This window comes from Callorhinus ursinus, unplaced genomic scaffold (genome assembly GCF_003265705.2).
Source record: "Callorhinus ursinus isolate GAN/ISIS: 27379988/994484 unplaced genomic scaffold, GSC_fseal_2.0 scaffold4, whole genome shotgun sequence".
Classification (NCBI taxonomy): Eukaryota; Metazoa; Chordata; class Mammalia; order Carnivora; family Otariidae; genus Callorhinus; species Callorhinus ursinus.
This window is the reverse complement of record NW_027397066.1, coordinates 29,909,032-29,924,459: the sequence shown is the minus strand read 5'-3', so window position 1 is coordinate 29,924,459 and position 15,428 is coordinate 29,909,032. Positions and strand designations below refer to the sequence as shown.

General features: G+C 38.7%; 1 long non-coding RNA gene across 1 annotated transcript in view; it reads right to left on the bottom strand.

Moving 5' to 3' along the window:
- Nucleotides 1–13,080, bottom strand: part of LOC141372445 (uncharacterized) — a 58,558-nt gene extending 45,478 nt beyond the window's left edge. Inside the window, exon 1 of the long non-coding RNA XR_012377699.1 lies at nucleotides 12,924–13,080. This is a non-coding gene — a long non-coding RNA (uncharacterized lncRNA). The remainder of the gene's footprint in view (nucleotides 1–12,923) is intronic.
- Between the last annotated feature and the right edge of the window lie 2,348 nt (nucleotides 13,081–15,428).

Here is a 15,428-nt window from a genome sequence, read left to right as displayed (position 1 = left end):
CCCCCTCCGACTTACCCCTTTCTTATGAAAAAAAAAAATCAGAAATAAAAAGAAAAATCATAGTCATAAAAACCAGCCATAGTTTTTATTTTTCTCATGTGGGGGCTTTCTTGGTGTGGCCTCTACTTAAAATCTATTATTATTATTTTTTTAATTTCTATCCTCTACTAACAGTGTAAGATAAAGGAACCCTAAATTCTAACTTCCTGCCCAGATTTTTAGGAATGCCAGATGTCAGAAAACAAGACAATCTGCTGGAGGGAGGTTTCCACGTCAAAAAACCTAGCTGTGTCATTATTCTATTTCCTTTTAGGCTCTTTGTACTGTTTCATGTCATTTCAGTGTGAAAAACAGTGTCTTAACAACAATATACAGATAAAGAGGATTTAAAATATTTTTACTGTTTTTCTGAGTTTTTTCATCAGTTTTATATCTATAATTATAATTATACTTTCCAGAATTCATTCTGCATTGAACCTAATATATGTTTCAGCATAACATGGTGATATGGTAAACATATATCAGATTAATCAGTTGACCTAACAACCTTCATTTCCAAGGCAAAGATTAACTGTGATTCCTCTCCCATGTGGTAAAGAGGCTTCTCCCTTCTCTCCCTGATTCTTTGTTGTTATTGTTGTTGTTGTTATTTGAGTATAGTTGATACACAATGTTACAATAGTTTCAAGTGTACAGTATGGTGATTGGGCAAGTTTATACATTATGCTCTGCTCCCCACAAGTGTAGCTACCATCTGTCACCATACTATGCTATTACAATTCCTTATACTGTGCCTTTTATTCTTATGACATCCATTCCATAACTGGAAGCCTGTACTTCCTACTCTCTTTCATCCATTTTTTTCCCATTCTCTCACTCCCCTCTGACAAATATCAGTTTTTTCTGTGTACTTATAGGTCTAATTCTGCTTGTTATTTGTGGGGTTTTTCAGATTCCACATATTAGTGAAATCATGTGGTATTTGTCTTTCTCAGTCTGACTTATTTCACTTAGCATAATACCCTTTAGGTCTATCCATGTTGTTGCAAATGGCAAGATCTCATCCTTTTTATGGCTAGATAATATTCTTGTGTGTGTGTGTGTGTGTGTGTGTGTGTGTGTGTGTGTGTAACATCTTCCTTTTCCCTTTGTCCATCAATGGACACTTGGGTTGCTTCCATATCTCAGCTACTGTGAATAATGCTACAATAAACATAGAGATGCATCTATCTTTTCAAATTAGTGTTTTGTTTTGTTTGGATAAATACCAAAATTAGTGAAATAACTAGATCACGTGACAAATATGTTATTAATTTTTGGAGGAAACACTGGACTCTTCCACAGTGGCTCTGCCAATTTACATTCTAACAGTGTACGAGGGTTTCTTTTTCTCCACATTCTTGCTAACTCTTGTTATTTCTTGTCTTTTTGATTTTAGCCATTCTGACAGGTGTGAGGTGATAACTCATTGTGGTTTTGATTTTCATTTCCCTGGTGATGAGTAGTATGGAACATCTTTTCATGTGTCTGTAGGCCATCTGTATGTCTTCTTTGGAGAAATGTCTGTTCAGGTTCTCTGCCCATTTTATAATCAGATTGTTTGGGGGGTTTTTAGGTGTTGAGTCGCATAAGTTCTTAATATTTTTTACATATTGACCCCTTATCAGATATATAATTTGCAAATATCTTCTACCATTCAGTCAGTTACCTTTTTTTGCTGTTGTTCATGGTTTCCTTTGCTGTGCAAAAACTTTTTATTTTGATGTAGTCCCAGGAGTTTATTTATTAAACAAAAACTACTTTTGTTTCCCTTGCCTTAGGAGACACATCTAGAAAAATATTGCTATAGCCAATATCAGAGAAATTACTGCCTGTTCTCTCTTCTGGGATTTTTATGGTTTCAAGTCTCACATTTAGTTCCTTAATTCATTTTCAGTTTATTTTTGTGTGCAGTGTAAGGAAGTGGTCCAGTTTCATTCTTTTGCAAGCAGCTGTCCAGTTTTCCCAACATAATTTACTGAAGACACTGTCTTTCTCTCTCTGATTCTTTAGTTCCAAAAGAGTAAGTTACTTTGCTGGGAGCAACTAGCCTGCTCCCGCACCCAGAAGCCACAGGCAGAGAACCTGATAGATTTTATTGGTATTCTCAGTGAAGTATTAAAAGAAAACTCTGAAATAATGAGGGCAGAGGTCTGGTCACATCTGGTTTGTTTACTATTCTATCCTTAGGACCTAGCATAATATATGCCTTAAAGTAGACATTTAAATAATATATGCTGAATGAAAGAATTAATGAATAAAACTTCTTGAGAAAAGAACCTTTTCCAAATTGCTGAAGTCACAGCATCTAGCACTATATCTGACTCTGTGCTGGTTGGTATTCAATGATTAATTTAATGGAAAAACAATCATGAATGACTGACTAAATGAATGATCTCCATTAAAAAATGCACAATATTCAAAAGGCATGGATACTACCTTTATTTTCTTCTGATATTTTGTCTAAGAGAAAAGATATCCAAAAATTTTAATCTATTTGTGGACTCTGTCCTCTGAATATATCCAAATGGATACATTCTCATTTGGCCTGGTGATCAGAGTACTATGGAAGGCCCAGGCTGCAAACTGATGAATGGGGAAGTACTACCCATTGACACTTGCAACCTGTGCAGGGCGAGATTGGCTCTGTATCTGTTACTGTTGCTCATGATGCCAGTGTCATCACAGGGACACTTACTGAATTTTCAGCTGCCAAGGAAGGTATGTTTGCAGATTACAGGGAGAGATGGATGTGTTTTCAAGCATGTCTCTGGTGTTCAATTGTTAGGTTAATGAATGGAGCAGATATGTCTTCTAAGAAAGAAAAAAATGGTAGAGTGGGATGTCCTTCTCCAAAGCAAGGACCACATCCATCAGTTTCATGCTTCTGCCAGAGCTCAGGGCAAGGCGCACTCCTGTTCCTACCTACTTAGCTTCAACATTGATCCAAGTGCTTCCTACTGGATAGAAATCATCATTCAATTGTAGTGCCCTTCATAGTTCATCATAAGTTCTCTGTACTATGACTCCCAATTGCTAGGAAGATCCTGTCCAGAAATGATGTCTCTTATAAAAGCATTGACATTTAGATTTTAAACTACTCAAAAACATTTTTCCCTGATCCCTGAGCAGACACTAATTGCACTCCTTCTCTATCTGTGGAAAACTAAAGTAGAGGTATTTTAGTTCTCCCATACTAGCATATGATCTTCTTGAGGACAAAAACTGAAGTATTCATCTCTTTGTGCCTGCAAATAGTAGATGCTCAATAAATGTTTGTTGATTAGTGTGACGGATGGATGGAGACTGGGATGGACAGATGAGAGGGGCCTGCAAATAACAGAGCCAAGTAGCCCTCCATATGGGCAGGGTGAGGATAAATTTCATTTATTTGCCCTAGGTCCTAGAGATGTAGAGATAAATAAAACATCTCTCTAATTCTCCAAGAGCTTACAATCTAGCTGATAACTGATGTGATGGAGATTTTGCTCACTCATTAGCCTTCCACAAATACTTCCTATAAATGGAAATTCTAAAAATATTTTGGAGAATTTGTATCTGGTTGGTGATTACAGCAGCATCTTTCTCAGCCAGGAGTAAGCAAGGTGGCAGGTGAGGTGAGATTGGAAGGTAATTGACGGCCTTTGGCCTTGGGATGAACCATACTTAAATTGGCATATATGATAAGTCAGAGGTGATTCAGAGCTTTTCCAGAAATCAGGCCTGGGATTACTGCCAGGCTAACTGAAAATGGTTTTTTAAATTTGAAAGATTGACATTTGGTCTCTCTTTTCCAATAAAAAGTATCCTATACTATACAATGGAAATTCTTACTCTCTATGTTTATCTAAATTTTTTTGTTTTTTTCCATCAACAATGATAATAATGGTAATATGTTTTCACTCACAATTTTTTTTAATCTAGGAGTTGAGTTTTTGTGTGTTTCGTAAAAGATTTTGGTGAACTGTGGTCAACTAATCTTCAACAAAGCAGGAAAGAATATCCAAAGGAAAAAGATAGTCTCTTCAACAAATGGTGTTGGGAAAATTGGACAGCCACATGCAGAAGAATGAAACTGGACCACTTTCTTACACCACACGCAAATTAGATGAAAAACCTAAATGTGAGAAAGGAATTCATCAAAATCCTAGAGGAGAACACAGGCAGCAATCTCTTTAACCTCGGTTGCAGCAACATCTTGTTAGACACTTCTCCAAAGGCAGGGGAAACAAAAGCAAAAATGAAACTATTGAGACTTCATCAGGATAAAAGCTTTAGTACAGTAAAGGAAACAATCAACAAAACTAAAAGGCAACCTATGGAATGGGAGGATATTCACAAATGACATATCAGATAAAGGGCTAGTATCCAAAATCTATAAAGAACTTATCAAACTCAAAACCCCAAAAAACACAAAAATCCAGTTAAGAAATGTCATGAAGACATGAATAGACATTTCTCCAAAGAAGCCACACAAATGGCTAAAAGACACATGAAAAGATGCTCAACATCACTCATCATCAGGAAAATACAAATCAAAACCACAACGAGATACCACCTCACACTTGTCAGAATGGGTAAACTTAAGAACTCAGGAAACAACAGATGTTGGCAAGAATGTGGAGAGAGGGTGGGAATGCAAACTGGTGCAGCCACTCTGGAAAACAGTATGGAGGTTCCTCAAAAAGTTAAAAATAGAACTACCCTATTACCCAGCAATTGTACTACTAGATATTTATCAAAGAATAAAAAATAGTGATTCAAAGGGGCACATGCACCCCAATGTTTATAGCAGCAATGTCCACAATAGCCAAAATATGGAAAGAGCCCAGATGTCCATTGACAGATGAATGAATAAAGAATATGTGATATATATGTGCAATGGAATATTAGCCATCAAAAAGAATGAAATCTTGCCATTGCATCGACGTGGATGGAACTAGAGGGTATTATGCTAAGTGAAATAACTCAGTCAGAGACAGACAAATACCATATGATTTCACTCATGTGGAATTTAAGAAACAAAACTGATGAACATAGGGGACGGGAAGGAAAAATAAAATAAGATAAAAACACAGACAGAAGCAAACCATAAGAGTCTTAAAACAAACTGAGGGTTACTGGAAGAGAGATGGGTGGGGGATGGGGTAATTGGGTGATGGGCATCAAGGAGCATACTTAATATAATGAGCACTGGGTGTTACATGCAAATGACGAATCACTAAATTCTACCCCTGAAGTTAGTAATATACTATATGTTAACTAAATTGAATTTAAATAAAATAAAAAAAAAAGATTTTTGCGAAAATATATGAAAACCACCAAAAAGGGGGGTGCCCGGGTAGCTCAGTTGGTTAACAGTCTGCCTTCAGCTCAGGTCATAATCCCATGGTCCCGATATTGAGCCCACATCGGGCTCCCTGCTCAGTGGGGAGCCTGCTTCTCCCTCTCCCTCTGCCACTCCCCCTGCTTGTGTTCTCTCTCACACACACATTCTCTCTCTCAAATAATAAATAAATAAATAAAATAAATCTTTTTTTAAAAAAAGAAAAGAAAGCCACCAAAAAGGGCAGCCCTACCATCTGCCACCTGTCAAAATGTCTGAATTTGCCCATAGAAATCTATATATTTTAATATTTAAGTTTTTCAGACTCTCAGAGCCCCCTTGTGAGAGTGATAACATTTATTAGTATCAAATAGTCTTCAAATTGAATTTTCTAGGTATATGACACTTGAGCCCTCATGACATTATCATTCTCTGTCCCTCACCCTTAAACAACTCATATGGCCTCAGAATCCTCAGGACATGTTCCTGGGCAGCTATCACAATGGGACTGGAATTGGCCTACGAAATGATACCTATTTGCTCTCCCAGCTCTAAGCAGATTTAATAAGAGCTAGCGGAGATCAAGATATTCATCTGCTTTGATCTCAATATAAGATAATGCAAGTAATCACAGAAAAAAAATCTCCCTGACAATTTTGGTATTTTTTTTTTATTTTTTTATTGTTATGTTAATCACCATACATTACATCATTAGTTTTTGATGTAGTGTTCCATGATTCATTGTTTGTGCATAACACCCAGTGCTCCATGCAGAATGTGCCCTCTTTAACACCCATCACCAGGCTAACCCATCCCCCCACCCTCCTCCCCTCTAGAACCCTCAGTTTGTTTTTCAGAGTCCATCGTCTCTCATGGTTCATCTCCCCCTCTGACTTACTCCCCTTCATTCTTCCCCTTCTGCTATCTTCTTCTTTTTCTTTTTTCTTAACATATGTAGCATTGTTTCAGAAGTACAGATCTATAATTCAACAGTCTTGCACAATTCACAGCGCTCACCATAGCACATACACTACCCAATGTCTATCACCCAGCCACCGCATCCCTCCCAACCCCACCACTCCAGCAACACTCAGTTTGTTTCCTGAGATTAAGAATTCCTCATATCAGTGAGGTCATATGATACATGTCTTTCTCTGATGACCTATTTCACTCAGCATAACACCCTCCAGTTCTATCCACGTCGTTGCAAATGGCAAGATCTCATTCCTTTTGATGGCTGCGTAATATTCCATTGTGTATATATACCACCTCTTCTTTATCCATTCATCTGCTGATGGACATCTTGGCTCTTTCCACAGTTTGGCTATTGTGAACATTGCTGCTATAAACATTGGGGTGCACGTACCCCTTCGGATCCCTACATTTGTATCTTTGTGGTAAATACCCAGTAGTGTAATTGCTGGATCGTATGGTAGCTCTATTTTCAACTGTTTGAGGAACCTCCATACTGTTTTCCAGAGTGGTTGCACCAGCTTGCATTCCCACCAACAGTGTAAGATGGTTCCCCTTTCTCTGCATCCCTGCCAACATCTGTCATTTCCTGACTTGTTAATTTTAACCATTCTGACTGGTGTGAGGTGGTATCTCACTGAGGTTTTGATTTGGATTTCCCTGATGCCGAGCGATGTTGAGCACTTTTTCATGTGTCTGTTGGCCATTTGGATGTCTTCTTTGGAAAAATGTCTGTTCATGTCTTCTGCTGATTTCTTGATTGGATCATTTGTTCTTTGGGTGTTGAGTTTGATAAGTTCTTTATAGATTTTGGATACTAGCCCTTTATCTGATATGTCATTTGCAAATATTTTCTCCCATTCTGTCGGTTGTCTTTTGGTTTTGTGGACTGTTTCTTTTGCTGTGCAAAAGCTTTTTATCTTGATGAAATCCCAATAGTTCATTTTTGCCCTGGCTTCCCGTGCCTTTGGCGATGTTTCTAGGAAGAAGTTGCTGCGGCTGAGGTCGAAGAGGTTGCTACCTGTGTTCTCCTTTAGGATTTGGATGGACTCCTGTCTCACGTTTAGGTCTTTCAACCATTTGGAGTCTATTTTTGTGTGTGGTGTAAGGAAATGGTCCAGTTTCATTCTTCTGCATGTGGCTGTCCAATTTTCCCAACACCATTTGTTGAAGAGACTGTCTTTTTGCCATTGGACATTCTTTCCTGCTTTGTCAAAAATAAGTTGACCATAGAGTTGAGGGTCCATTTCTGGGCTCTCGATTCTGTTCCATTGATCTATGTGTCTGTTTTTGTGCCAGTACCATACTGTCTTGATGATGACAGCTTTGTAATAGAGCTGGAAGTCCGGAATTGTGATGCCGCCAGCTTTGCTTTTCTTTTTCAATATTCCTCTGGCTATTCGGGGTCTCTTCTGGTTCCATACAAATTTTAGGATTATTTGTTCCATTTCTTTGAAAAAGGTGGATGGTATTTTGATGGGGATTGCATTGAATGTGTAGATTGCTCTAGGTAGCAATGATATATTCACAATGTTTGTTCTTCCAATCCATGAGCATGGAACATTTTTCCATTTCTTTGTGTCTTCTTCAATTTCTTTCATGAGTATTTTATAGTTTTCTGAGTACAGATCCTTTGCCTCTTTGGTTAAATTTATTCCTAGGTATCTTATGGTTTTGGGTGCAATTGTAAATGGGATAGACTCCTTGATTTGTCTCTCTTCTGTCTTGTTGTTGGTGTATAGGAATGCCACTGATTTCTGTGCATTGATTTTATATCCTGCTACTTTACTGAATTCCTGTATGAGTTCTAGCAGTTTTGGGGTGGAGTCTTTTGGGTTTTCCACATACAGTATCATATCATCTGCAAAGAGTGAGAGTTTGACTTCCTCTTTGCTGATTTGGATGCCTTTGATTTCTTTTTGTTGTCTGATTGCTGTGGCTAGGACTTCTAATATTATGTTGAATAGCAGTGGTGATAGTGGACATCCCTGCCGCATTCCTGACCTTAGGGGAAAAGCTCTCAGGTTCTCCCCATTGAGAATGATATTCGCTGTAGGTTTTTCATAGATGGCTTTTATGATATTAAGGTATGTACCCTCTATCCCTATACTCTGAAGAGTTTTGATCAAGAAAGGATGCTGTACTTTGTCAAATGCTTTTTCTGCATCTCTTGAGAGGATCATATGATTCTTGTTCTTTCTTTTGTTAATGTATTTTATCATGTTGATTGATTTGTGGATGTTGAACCAAACTTGCAGCCCAGGGATAAATCCCACTTGGTCATGGTGAATAATCCTTTTAGTGTACTGTTGGATCCTATTGGCTAGTATTTTGGTGAGAATATTTGCATCCATGTTCATCAGGGATATTGTTCTGTAATTCTCCTTTTTGATGGGGTGTTTCTGGTTTGGGGATCAAGGTAATGGTGGCCTCATAAAATGAGTTTGGAAGTTTTCCTTCCATTTTATTTTTTGGAAGAGTTTCAGGAGAATAGGTATTAATTCATCTTTAAATGTCTGATAGAATTCCCCTGGGAAGCCATCTGGCCCTGGGCTTTTGTTTCTTGGGAGATTTTTGATGACTGCTTCAATTTCCTTAGTGGTTATAGGTCTGTTCAGGTTTTCTATTTCTTCCTGGTTCAGTTTTGGTAGTTGATACATCTCTAGGAATGCATCCATTTCTTCCAGGGTGTCTAATTTGCTGGCATAGAGTTGCTCATAATATGTTCTTATAATTGTTTGTATATCTTTGGTGTTGGTTGTGATCTCTCCTCTTTCATTCATGATTTTGTTGATTTGGGTCATTTCTCTTTTCTTTTTGATCAGTCTGGCCAGGGGTTTATCAATCTTGTTAATTCTTTCAAAGAACCAGCTCCTAGCTTCGTTGATCTGTTCTACTGTTCTTTTGGTTTCTATTTCATTGATTTCTGCTCTGATCTTTATGATTTCTCTTCTCCTGCTGGGTTTAGGCTTTATTTGCTGTTCTTTCTCCAGCTCCTTTAGGTGTAGGGTTAGGTTGTGTATTTGAGACCTTTCTTGTTTCTTGAGAAAGGCTTGTATTGCTATATACTCTCCTCTCAGGACTGCCTTTGCTGTATCCCAAAGATTTTGAACAGTTGTGTTTTCATTTTTATTGGTTTCCATGAATTTTTTTAATTCTTCTTTAATTTCCTGGTTGACCAATTCATTCTTTAGTAGGACGCTCTTTAGCCTCCATGTATTTGAGTTCTTTCTGACTTTCCTCTTGTGATTGAGTTCTAGTTTCAAAGCATTGTGGTCTGAAAATACGCAGGGAATAATCCCAATCTTTTGGTACCAGTTGAGACCTGATTTGTGACCTAGGTTGTGATCAATTCTGGAGAATGTTCCATGGGCACTAGAGAAGAATGTGTATTCTGTTGCTTTGGGATGGAATGTTCTGAATATGTCTGTGAAGTCCATCTGGTCCAGTGTGTCATTTAAAGTCTTTATTTCCTTCTTGATCTCTTGCTTAGATGATCTGTCCATTTCAGTCAGGGGGGTGTTAAAGTCCCCCACTATTATTGTATTGTTGTCAATGTGTTTCTTTGCTTTTGTTATTAATTGGCTTATATAATTGGCTGCTCCCATGTTAGGGGCATAGATATTTACAATTGTTAGATCTTCTTGTTGGATAGACTCTTTAAGTAGCATATAGTGTCCTTCTTCATCTCATATTACAGTCTTTGTTTTAAAATCTAATTTGTCTGATATAAGGATTGCCACCCCACCTTTCTTTTGGTGTCCATTAGCATGGTAAATGGTGTTCCACCCCCTCACTTTCAATGTGGACTTGTCTTTGGGTCTAAAATGAGTCTCTTGCAGACAGCATATTGATGGGTCTTGTTTTCTAATCCAGTCTGATAGCCTGTGTCTTTTGATTGGGGCATTGAGCCCATTTACATTCAGGGTAACTATTGAAAGGTATGAATTTAGTGCCATTGTATTGCCTGTAAGGTCACTATTACTGTATATTGTCTGTGTTCCTTTCTGATCTATGCTGCTTTTAGGCTCTCTCTTTGCTTAGAGGACCCCTTTCAATATTTCTTGGAGGGCTGGTTTCGTGTTTGCAAATTCCTTTAGTTTTTGTTTGTCCTGGAAGCTTTTTATCTCTCCTTCAATTTTCAATGACAGCCTAGCTGGATATAGTGTTCTTGGCTGCATATTTTTCTCGTTTAGTGCTTTGAAGATATCATGCCAGTCCTTTCTGGCCTGCCAGGTCTCTGTGGATAGATCTGTTGCCAGTCTAATATTTTTACCATTGTAAGTTACATATCTCTTCTCCCCAGCTGCTTTCAAGATTTTCTCTTTGTCTCTGAGACTCGTAAGTTTCACTATTAGATATCAGGGTGTTGACCTATTTTTATTGATTTTGAGAGGGGTTCTCTGTGCCTCCTGGATTTTGATGCTTGTTTCCTTCCCCACATTAGGGAAGTTCTCTGCTATAATTTGCTCCAATATACCTTCTGCCCCTCTCTCTCTTTCTTCTTCTTCTTGGATCCCAATTATTCTAATGTTGTTTCGTCTTATCGTATCGCTTTTCTCTCGAATTCTGCCCTCGTGATCCTGTAGTTTTTTATCTCTCTTTTTCTCAGCTTCTTTATTTTCCATCATTTGGTCTTCTATATCGCTGATTCTCTCTTCTGCCTCATTTATCCTAGCTGTTAGTGCCCCCATTTTTGATTGCACCTCATTAATAGCCTTTTTGATTTCGACTTAGTTAGATTTTAGTTCTTTTATTTCTCCAGAAAGGGTTTCTCTAATAACTTCCACGCTTTTTTCAAGCCCAGCTAGTATCTTTAAAGTCATGATTCTGAACTCTAGGTCCGACATCGTACTAATGTCCGTATTGAGTTGGTCCCTGGCTGAAGGTACTACCTCTTGTTCTTTTTGCTGAGGTGATTTTTTTCATCTTGTCATTTTGTCCAGAGGAGAATAGATGAATGAGAGAACAAAATGCTAACAGGTTAACAATGTTCCCAGCAAATATACTCTATACAAATCAGAAAAGACCTGAAACCAGGGGAAAAGAAAGGGAAAGAAAGAAAAAAAAAAGAGAAAAAAAAAACAAAAAGAAAAAGATAAAAACAAAAACAGAACAATACAAAAAAAAACAGAATATGATCAAATATGTTCAGGCTAGTGCATAGATCAGTGCCACACACTAGATTTTGGTTGTATTTTCGTCTGTTAGAAAAAAAGTGCCTCCAAAATTTTAAAGGAAGAAAGACTTATATATGTACAAAATAAGGGTTGATACAATGAAGGGATGGAAGATGACTGTAAAGATGAAAATTATAAAAGATTTTATAAAAGGAATTGATAAGATAAGAAGTTGTTTGAAAAAAGAAAGAAGAAGATTTAAAGAAAAAAGGGAGAGAATGTGATCAGGCAGAACACTAGAACAAAGCCATACACTAGTGATTTAGGGTATATTTTGATCTTTTAGAAGAAAGTGTATCTCAAAATTTTAAAGAGAGAACAACTTATATATATATATGCCAAAAATAAGGATAACTACTATGAAGGGTTAAAATATGACTCTAAAAATGAAAAATAAAAAATGTTTTTTTTTTTAAAAAGGGATTGATAAGATGTTGGTTGAAAAAGGGAAAAAGAAAAATTAAAAAAAAAGTTAAAAAATTAACTTTGAAAAACTAATGAATCATGGTTAAAAAAGCCATGAATTCCATGTGCAGTATTTCCCTCGTGCTGGAGTTCTCCCGTTCTCCTTGATCTGTAAACTTGGTCTTGGCTTGCTGGCTGTTCGTGCTGATCTTCTGGGGGAGGGTCCTGTTGCCATGGTTCCCAAATGTCTTTGCTGGAGGCGGAATTGCCCCGCCTTTGTCCCTCCGGGCTAAGCAAGCCGCTGGGGTTTGCTCTCAGGAGCTTTTGTTCCCTGCAAGCTCTGGTACAGCTTTGGAGGACCAGGGTGAAAATTGTGGCCTCCCAATCTCCACCCAGAGGAGCTGAGAACTCGGGGCCCCGCTCCTCAGTGCGCCCCCAGAGAAAAGCAGTCACTCCCGTCTCCTTGGTCTCTGGCCGTACTCCGTGCTCACCCGGCCTGTGACCGAGCGTTGCTATCTCTGGCACCTGACCCCGTGTGGAGTCTCCAAACCCAGCAGATCCCTGCGGTGCGCTCCTGCGCTGCTCCTCCCCGGGAAGGAAGGGGAGGATCTCCCCGGATCTGCCGCTTGTTGGGTCCCTGCTGGAGGAGCAGTGCCCCAACTGGGCCACGGATCACAGTTTATGGCCACCCTGAGCGGCAAGCCCACGCCTTGGCTCCGTCTCTGCAGCTGGCTTCCCCGCTCCGATACCTGGGAGCTCTGCCGCACTCAGGCACCCCCGGTCTTTCTGTGACCCGAGGGTCCTGAGACCCCACTGTCCCACAAGGGTTCCTCCCCCAGCTTAGCCACTGGAGCAGCGTCCCTCAGCGGAGCCGACTTCTAAAAGTTCCGATTTTGTGCTCCGCGGTTCTATCACTTGCCAGAAGTGGCCGACGGAGGCCCCCTTCCCCGTTGTCTATCCTACCGAATATCGCCTCGGATTCACTTCTCCGCACGTCCTACCTTCCAGAATGTGGTCGCTTCTCTGTTCAGAGAGTTGTTGCTACTCTCTTCTTCGATCTCCTGTTGAGTTTGTAGGTGTTCAGAATGGTTTGATCCCTATTCAGCTGAATTCCTGAGACCAGACGAAATCCAGGTCTCCTACTCCTCTGCCATCTTGCTCCGCCCCCTCAATTTTGGTATTATTAATGATCCAAATCTTGAAGTCATGCTAAAGAAAAATATAGCTGTAATATGGGCTTCTTAACACTTGAGAGAAATTAGTAGTACAAAATTAAAGAAAAGCACAAAGAAACATTCATCTTCATAGGAATTGATTTTGTGAATAAATGCTTCATATTCATTTTGAACATTGTCATACAGGATCCCAAGGGAACTGAAGAAAGACATATGCTCTGTCCTAATGAAGCTTCCAATCATAGAGAAAGTTCTGCTGTTCAGCTATGGAAACATAAAGCACTGTTAAGGAACTCCATAAAAATATAGACCCAGGACAGAGAAATTAAGAATTTTTTTTCAGTAAATTGGCAAATAGCATGGCATAGTATAGACACTTCATGGTTTTAATGAAGTGTTTCCCAAACCTCATTTATTCCTATACTGCCTTCATATTTTTATCATTTATGTAACCTACATAATTTTTTGAGGTTTAAAATAAAATTGTCTATTTTAAAATATTTTATTTTTGAATAGTTTTAGGTTTATAAGAAAATTGTGAAGATGGTGCAGAGTTCCCATATACCCAATGTCCGCTATCGTTGACATCTTTTATTAGTATGAAACATTGTCACAATTCATGCACTATTACTCATATATTACTATTAACTGAAGGCTTTAGTTTATTTGGAAATAGTTTTTACTTACTGTTCTTTTTATGTTACAGTATCCCACCCACAATCCCACAGTATGTTTAGTCATCATATCCCCCTAGGCTGCTCCTCTTGGCTACTATAGTTTCTCAGACTTTCTTTGTTTTTGAGAACATTGACATTTAGGGAAAGTATGAATCAGGCATTTGGTATAGTGTCTCTCAATTGGAATTTGTCTAATGTTTTTCTCATGATTAGACTGGAGTTGTGGGTTTTTGTGAGGAAAACCACAGAGGTAAAGTGCCCATTCTCATCACATTATATTATTATATACTATCAATATGACATCTCTGTTGATAGTAACTTATTTATTTTTCACTGCAACCTTATCTAACTAGTAGAATACGGATCACACATTTGGTTGGCTGTTTATGTTTTTCTAATTCATTTTTCACTCTTTTTCGGTGTTTCAATTTGGGCAATTTCTGTTGACCTATTTTTCAGATTCACTGATTTTTTTCCTCATCTGTGAAAGGTCTACTGACGAGCCTATGGAAGGCATTCTTGTCCCTGCTACTGTAATTTTACTTCTAGCATTTCCATTTGACTTTTTCCTCTACTTTTCATCTCTCTGCTGAAATTGTCCATTCATTCATCCTTATTGACTGACCTTTCCACTAGAGCCTTTGATATATTAATCATGGTAATTTAAAATTGCTGTCTGATAGGAGGTGCATGGGTGGCTCAGTTAGTTAAGCATCTGACTCTTGATGTCAGCTCAGGTCATGATCTCAGGGTCTTGAGATCAAGCCCCATGCTGGGCGTGGAGCCTGTTTAAGATTCTCTCTCTCCCTCTCCTTCTGCCCTCCACCCAAATAAAAGAAAAAAGAAAAAAAATTGCGTTCTGATAGTTCTAATATCTAGTTTATATGTAAATATGATTTTATTTATTGCTTTGTCCATTAACAGTATGTTGCTTGTTGCTTCTTTGTGTGTCTTGTAATTTTTGTTGAAAATGTACCATTGTTAGAGGACAGTAGAGACTGAAGTAAATAGTATTTATTTCTGGAAGTGGGCACACCTCTTCTGCTAGTATTTTAGTGAGTAGAGGCAGGGAAAGGATTTTATTATTGCAGTGGTACACTTTCAGGACATTGCTGGCTTCAGTTTCATCTCCTCTCACCTTGTGCTTATGGCGTGGGCTGGTTTGCTGGAAGGGTTTTCACAGTGTTCCTGTTCTACCTTCAGCTGTAGACCTTCCCTGTAACTATTTCAGAGAGGCTCTCTCTCCACGCTTTTGTCCCTTCCCCAGCAGAAGATTGCTAGTGCTGGTTACTAAGTGCTTGCTAGTCCAATGGGTGAGGGAAGCTGAGTCTGCCCTTCACTTGATTCAGCCTCAGTCTTAGGCAGGCTATGTATCACTGCATCTCAGTGATCATTTCCCTCCCTCACAAGGAAGAGATTTCTTATGATCTAGGCCCAGGAAATTTCCTGCCCCTGCCAAGATGTACAGAGTGCTTTTCTTTTCAGTTTTCTAAGCCATGAAGAATCTTGGCCCATGTGATAGGATTTACTGCCCTTCCCTCAATAACATAGGGATATTTTTTTCAGCAGGGAGTACATCTAGGTGGACTTTCTACCTTTCCTGTAGTAGCAACTTCTCCCTTTATCCAGAACTAGGCCATGAGGAATACTTGCT